Source organism: Petromyzon marinus, chromosome 15 (genome assembly GCF_048934315.1).
Source record: "Petromyzon marinus isolate PM22_M1 ecotype Great Lakes invasive population chromosome 15, UKy_Petmar_22M1.pri1.0, whole genome shotgun sequence".
In the NCBI taxonomy this organism is placed as follows: Eukaryota; Metazoa; Chordata; class Hyperoartia; order Petromyzontiformes; family Petromyzontidae; genus Petromyzon; species Petromyzon marinus.
Genome location: NC_133681.1, coordinates 20,845,998 through 20,853,110, shown reverse-complemented (window position 1 = coordinate 20,853,110; position 7,113 = coordinate 20,845,998). Strand labels below are relative to the sequence as shown.

The 7,113-nt window shown below is 46.1% G+C and overlaps 1 long non-coding RNA gene across 1 annotated transcript; it reads left to right on the top strand.

Moving 5' to 3' along the window:
- Positions 1 to 2,903: 2,903 nt before the first annotated feature.
- LOC142924663 (uncharacterized) lies at positions 2,904 to 6,672 on the top strand. Its single transcript, XR_012941776.1, has 4 exons — positions 2,904 to 3,483; positions 4,552 to 4,792; positions 5,395 to 5,530; positions 5,925 to 6,672. It is a non-coding gene; the product is annotated as an uncharacterized LOC142924663 (long non-coding RNA).
- The last annotated feature ends 441 nt before the right edge of the window (positions 6,673 to 7,113 follow it).

Sequence of the window (7,113 nt, the reverse complement as noted above, 5' to 3'; positions counted from 1 at the left end):
GTACGTGGTTGTAATGCACTTCTATAGCCCCCTGCCATCAGTGCAGCAATATTCAGTACGTGGTTGTAATGTACTTCTATAGCCCCCTGCCACAAGTGCAGCAATATTCAGTACATGGTTGTAATGCACTTCTATAGCCCCCTGCCACCGGTGCAGCAATATTCAGTACGTGGTTGTAATGCACTTCTATAGCCCGCTGCCATCAGTGCAGCAATATCCAGTACGTGGTTGTAATGTACTTCTATAGCCCCCTGCCACAAGTGCAGCAATATTCAGTACATGGTTGTAATGCACTTCTATAGCCCCCTGCCACCGGTGCAGCAATATTCAGCACATGGTTGTAATGTACTTCTATAGCCCCCTGCCACCAGTGCAGCAATATTCAGTACATGGTTGTAATGCACTTCTATAGCCCCCTGCCACAAGTGCAGCAATATTCAGTACGTGGTTGTAATGTACTTCTATAGCCCCCTGCCACCAGTGCAGCAATATTCAGTACGTGGTTGTAATGAACTTCTATAGCCCCCTGCCACCAGTGCAGCAATATTCAGTACATGGTTGTAATGCACTTCTATAGCCCCCTGCCACAAGTGCAGCAATATTCAGTACGTGGTTGTAATGTACTTCTATAGCCCCCTGCCACCAGTGCAGCAATATTCAGTACGTGGTTGTAATGAACTTCTATAGCCCCCTGCCACCGGTGCAGCAATATTCAGTACGTGGTTGTAATGCACTTCTATAGCCCCCTGCCACCAGTGCAGCCATATTCAGTACGTGGTTGTAATGCACTTTTATAGCCCCCTGCCACCAGTGCAGCAATATTCAGTACATGGTTGTAATGTACTTCTGTAGCCCCCTGCCACCAGTGCAGCAATATTCAGTACGTGGTTGTAATGCACTTCTATAGCCCCCTGCCATCAGTGCAGCAATATTCAGTGCATGGTTGTAATGCACTTCTATAGCCCCCTGCCACAAGTGCAGCAATATTCAGTGCATGGTTGTAATACACTTCTATAGCCCCCTGCCACAAGTGCAGCAATATTCAGTACGTGGTTGTAATGTACTTCTATAGCCCCCTGCCACCAGTGCAGCAATATTCAGTACGTGGTTGTAATGAACTTCTATAGCCCCCTGCCACCGGTGCAGCAATATTCAGTACGTGGTTGTAATGCACTTCTATAGCCCCCTGCCACCAGTGCAGCAATATTCAGTACGTGGTTGTAATGTACTTCTATAGCCCCCTGCCATCAGTGCAGAAATATTCAGTATGTGGTTGTAATGCACTTCTATAGCCCCCTGCCACCAGTGCAGCAATATTCAGTACATTGTTGTAATCCACTTCTATAGCCCCCTGCCACCAGTACAGCCATATTCAGTACGTGGTTGTAATGCACTTTTATAGCCCCCTGCCACCAGTGCAGCAATATTCAGTACATGGTTGTAATGTACTTCTGTAGCCCCCTGCCACCAGTGCAGCAATATTCAGTACGTGGTTGTAATGCACTTCTATAGCCCCCTGTCATCAGTGCAGCAATATTCAGTGCATGGTTGTAATGCACTTCTATAGCCCCCTGCCACAAGTGCAGCAATATTCAGTACGTGGTTGTAATGTACTTCTATAGCCCCCTGCCACCAGTGCAGCAATATTCAGTACGTGGTTGTAATGAACTTCTATAGCCCCCTGCCACCGGTGCAGCAATATTCAGTACGTGGTTGTAATGCACTTCTATAGCCCCCTGCCACCAGTGCAGCAATATTCAGTACGTGGTTGTAATGTACTTCTATAGCCCCCTGCCACCAGTGCAGCAATATTCAGTACATTGTTGTAATCCACTTCTATAGCCCCCTGCCACCAGTGCAGCCATATTCAGTACGTGGTTGTAATGCACTTTTATAGCCCCCTGCCACCAGTGCAGCAATATTCAGTACATGGTTGTAATGTACTTCTGTAGCCCCCTGCCACCAGTGCAGCAATATTCAGTACGTGGTTGTAATGCACTTCTATAGCCCCCTGCCATCAGTGCAGCAATATTCAGTGCATGGTTGTAATGCACTTCTATAGCCCCCTGCCACCAGTGCAGCAATATTCAGTACGTGGTTGTAATGCACTTCTATAGCTCCCTGCCACCAGTTCAGCAATATTCAGTACGTGGTTGTAATGTACTTCTATAGCCCCCTGCCACCAGTGCAGCAATATTCAGTACGTGGTTGTAATGTACTTCTATAGCCCCCTGCCACCAGTGCAGCAATATTCAGTACGTGGTTGTAATGCACTTCTATAGCCCCCTGCCACCAGTTCAGCAGTATTCAGTACGTGGTTGTAATGCACTTCTATAGCACCCTGACATTGTGCAGCAATGTTCAGTACATTGTTGTAATGCACTTCTATAGCCCCCTGCCATCACCAAATTCACACTGACCAGCGTGGTGAAGTACGGTAAATAACCCCTCCCCCTGGGAGCTGCATAGCATGGGACAGCTGTCAGCCAGCAATGGATTGAAAAAGGAGCTGTACTCTGCACACGTTGTTATTCAGGGTAGGGTAAGGAACTTGGAGGTTCGGTATGCATAATGTGCTCGGAAAGTATTGTATTCTGTATGTGTGTTGAATCTCTTTCGCACCGTACCAAGCCCACCGTGCTCTTCGGAGGTGCGATAATATATAAATATAAGTAGTCATACTACTGTAATACCACTATTAATATGTAGCATTCATTTTATTAGTAGTACTGTAATTTGTTGATATGCAGGTGTACATGCCAAACGTTAACCAATGTTAAATGTTAAGCCTTCTCTTTTGAATACAGTGTGTTTTAAACATGGAGTTGTCTCCAGCTAATTCTTAAATGTATATCATTCATAATGTAGTAGTAGGCAGGTAGAGCATTTATGACACTTCAATTGTACATAGAGCTTGCAGGTGTGATGAAGGAAAGCATGGGAAAGGCTGGAATTTTTGTTGAAAAAAGGACAACAGCCACAGTAGCTTAAGAGACCTAACGCTGAAGCTGCTAACGCGAAGTGGTCGACGCTGGCCCATGCGTTGTGACGTCGGACCCACTTTCCGCACACAGCAGCTCCTCATGGTGCCCCCCATACCAGGACCAGTGGTGACCTGGTAGCCACAGCGATTCCTCTCCCTGGCCCCATCCGGTTCGGGCATCCCAAATCGTACAAAATGAACTGCAACGGTGGTGAGACAAACAGCCCTTCGGGCGACAGCACGGTGACGGACACAAGCCCTCGCGGCAGCCAGGGCAGCTCGCTGCTCCGGACCGGAAGCGGGGGCTAGCACAGCCCTGTGGTGTGCGGAGAGCAGTGCTGCTCGTAGGCGAGCGGTGCGCTGGACGCCTACATCGAGGACTTTGAGCAGAGCGGAATCTGTGCGTCACCGCTACCCAGGATACGTGCAGAGCACAGCACCGCGCAGCATGGCGGAGCGGAGACGCGCGGAGGAGAGGAGGATGCACAGTGTGGATGAGGGTGGGTTGCGCCTCTCGCCACGCGAGGAATCGCTCCGTGGTGCTTGCACTCGAGTGGCTATCGAGTGTGCAGGCGGTGCAATGGTATCGAAGCTATAGTAATAGGTTTTTACCCTTTTATCTGGCACAAACACTGACACCTTTATACAAGGGATCATGTTTGCAATAACCACAACACAAGTAGTCAAAATGCAAACAAAAAAGACAACTGATAATATGCACTGTCCTTGAATTTGATTGGTCCACACCCGAGACGGCTTTTCTGAGATCCCAGTCTCCACTGGTGTTGGACCAGAAGACGCCAAAAGGCGTCTTCTTATTCTTAGCATCTTCTTGTTTGCATTTTGACTACTTGCGTTGTGGTTATCGCAAACATGATCCCTTGTATAAAAGTGTCAGTTTTTGTGCCAGATAAAAGGGTAAAAACCTATTACTATATCTTGTTACTGGCAAAGGAGGTCTCATAAGGTATCGAAGCTAGTTGACTGGATGGGGGATAATTGGAGAGGAGAACCCCATTTTTTTTGCTTGTACTGGGTGCTTGTCAATTATGCTATGCTATCATGAATGTAATGTAATTCCCCTAGAAAAAAAACCCTTAATAAGGTCTAAAGATACATTTTCGTGAGAGTCCCACACTGGGATGCTTGGCAAATTCCATTAATGAGTTCATTTTATGTCAGAGAAAACTATCCACAGTAAGCACACGCATATGAGAGGATAGCATAGGTCTGAACAGATAGGTCGGTGCATGCATTTCTTTCTCCTGTCATCTTCCAGCAACTTCACTGATTATCGAGTTTGTAAAGTTTGTGAAATCTAAGTGATCCTCCAACCTTTGTGTCAAAATTTGCAGATCCTAGACTGGACACATCTGAAGTTTAAACAATAACAGCTCATGCACTGATTTATCCCATATTCTCACAAACTCCACAAACGGATAACATCATTAGTTACTGATGGTGCAAAGTAAGGCAACATTGCAGGATTGCCGTTCAGGGGTCAAGGAATCTAGGGGAGAGCAAATTCATTGTGTACCAGTAAAATGTCTGTGGGTCTTACATTGCAGGTGGCATGCTGCTTGTGGAGGACCTCATCTCGGGCACGTGCAGCCTCACTGCTGCGCTGCAGCGGTCGTGGCTCATAGCCCGACGGTCAGTCTAACCACGGACCAGCTCCTAGCGGCGCCAGTTGACGGTTCCTCCAAGTCCTTGCTCCGCTCGCCTGGCGCCCACCGAGACCTCACAGTGTCGCACAGAGGCAAGCGGTCATCTCTCGGGGTCACCGCGCACAGCTTCGGCGCATCATTGGTGAGGGGCAATAAGCCAACTAAACGGTTGAGCTCAACAGCGAGAAGCAACGAGGCCGTGATGCCATTAAATTTGTCGGCAAAACCCGAAAATTATTTCTTTTCTAACCAGACGAATGTTTTGTTGTACTTATGGAGCAGTGAAGCAACTAGGCGTGAGCACTTGCCGAACGGCGGCTGTGCGACAAGTACCTATCTCAGGTGGTTGACAAGCCAAAAGGATAAGCTGGATGTGTCGGGGATCACGAGCATTCCTGAGCTCAGGTACCCGGCCTGGCTGCGTGACTGCGATGTGGACTCCCAGACCAGCAGCCACGAGACGGATACCAGCACAAAGAGAGCAGGTACCGCTCAGAGCCCGCAAAGCAGACCAAAGTACCCAGAGTGGCTCAAAGTTTTGGATATCTCCGGCCTTACGAATGTAGCCAACGAGGAGCCCGTGTCAGAGGACAATAGATCCCTAGGTGTGTGTATATATATAGTCTGTATATAGCAGATGACATTTCATATGTTTTCAGGTACATATTCAGTCTTTTCTCACAGAGACGGCTGAGCGGCCACCCATGTGGTTGTGACGTGCGATGCGTGATTCTTGATGCACAGCCTCATTGGAGGAGCTGCTGAGCAGGGCGCACATGGAGTTGGACTCCCCCGGCTTGGAGGCCCCCTCCCCGGGCAGCTTCAACACGGACGTCTTTCTAGGGGCTGATCGTCCCTGGGAAAACCCCTCCACGCCATTGTGAATTTATCTTTATATCCACACTCACGCACAGCATAGAGGCTGCACCGCCTCTAAGTATGATGTCAGATTTTGAATGTTATAAGCTAAGCAGGTAAGCCTGGTTATTACTTGGATGGGAGACTGTTTTGAAATAGCATATATTATAGATTTTGGCTGCTAGGTAACCAGGAGTTAGTAATACGGCAATGGAATCTTGAATCTATATCCGGAGTTTTGCATTTTACTCCCTCTGTTTTCACCGGGTTCTCCGTTTTCCTCTCACATACCACTCGCTGATGAAATTTGCAAAATATCACTGCCAAACCCTCCTGAGACTTGGTGAGATTTTTCTGGCTTTCACCTTGATAATAAGTCAACCAAGTAATTTTCTCTCAATCGTGTCTCTTCTCAGGGCCGTGTACCACCTGTCGCATCTGAAAGAGCTGGTTGACACCATCAAGGAGAACAAGGATGGCTGACTACCCGTGATGTAGAAAGCCCGAAAGCATTTTATGGCGGTGGTCGAGGTTTCTACTCAGAAGGATACGTTCGCTTGGTCCTGCTAATTCATGGTTGTTAAACATCAATGGTACTTCAGGTGCTGTGGTGTGAATCGCAATTACTTGTGAACTTGTGGGGCCCATGGGGCACAGTAATTGCCCTGTTAATGGAAGTGCCACAACAAAGTATTGGAAAAATGTGATAAAGTTCGTTCAGGGTTGGAGTTATTGAATGGTTGCAGCAGTATTTTGCACAGCAAATCCATACAGACTCAAATGTCACTTGAAATAGAACGGATATGTGAACAATATTGTGAGCACAACTAAACTAATTTTGGTTTTAGCCATTTTGGAAGGAGACTACTTTATTGGGAACATACATGCTAGTATTTGTGTAGTTATAAACATTTGGGAAATCACTGTAAAAGTACATTTGCTTATTTAGATTGCACTATACCTGTATTGTAAAATTTCAGAACCTTTTATGTAATTTGTAATCAATAAACCAAAGTTGCATATTGTATGCAACCCATGACTTGGATTGTTTTTATCATGTCTTGTTTAGCATGGTTGGTTATGTACAGTGTGAAAGAAATTCAACATACATTAAATATTTTCTGATATTTGAATGTTTATATTGTACATGTATATTTATTTTACAATAAATCTGAGACAAAGGCTTATACACATGGAATTGAAAATATTCAGCTATGATTTGTATTTCTCAAGTATTTTAAGAAAAGTCAGCGAGTCTCGTGACATGTCTTCACATTTGGGAGTGATGATTGTGATGGATATACAGGCATTAACCTGCTTACATTCCTAGAGTATGTAAGGTGAATTTGGGCATTCTGGGTGATTGGGTTTTAGGCCAAACACAGGCAGATGGTGGGGGATAGATGTTTTCAAGCATCTATTAATTATTCATCGGCATGTACAATCTTACTATGATGTAAAGTTAAAAAACATGGTTCATCAAGGGAATGGAATAAAAACTCAACTGTGCACAAGTATGGAGGAATTAATACTTGGAATTCAATGCAAAGATCTGGCCATATGGCGTTTACTGGGCACCAGGGTTGCCAAACAACACGTGAAAGA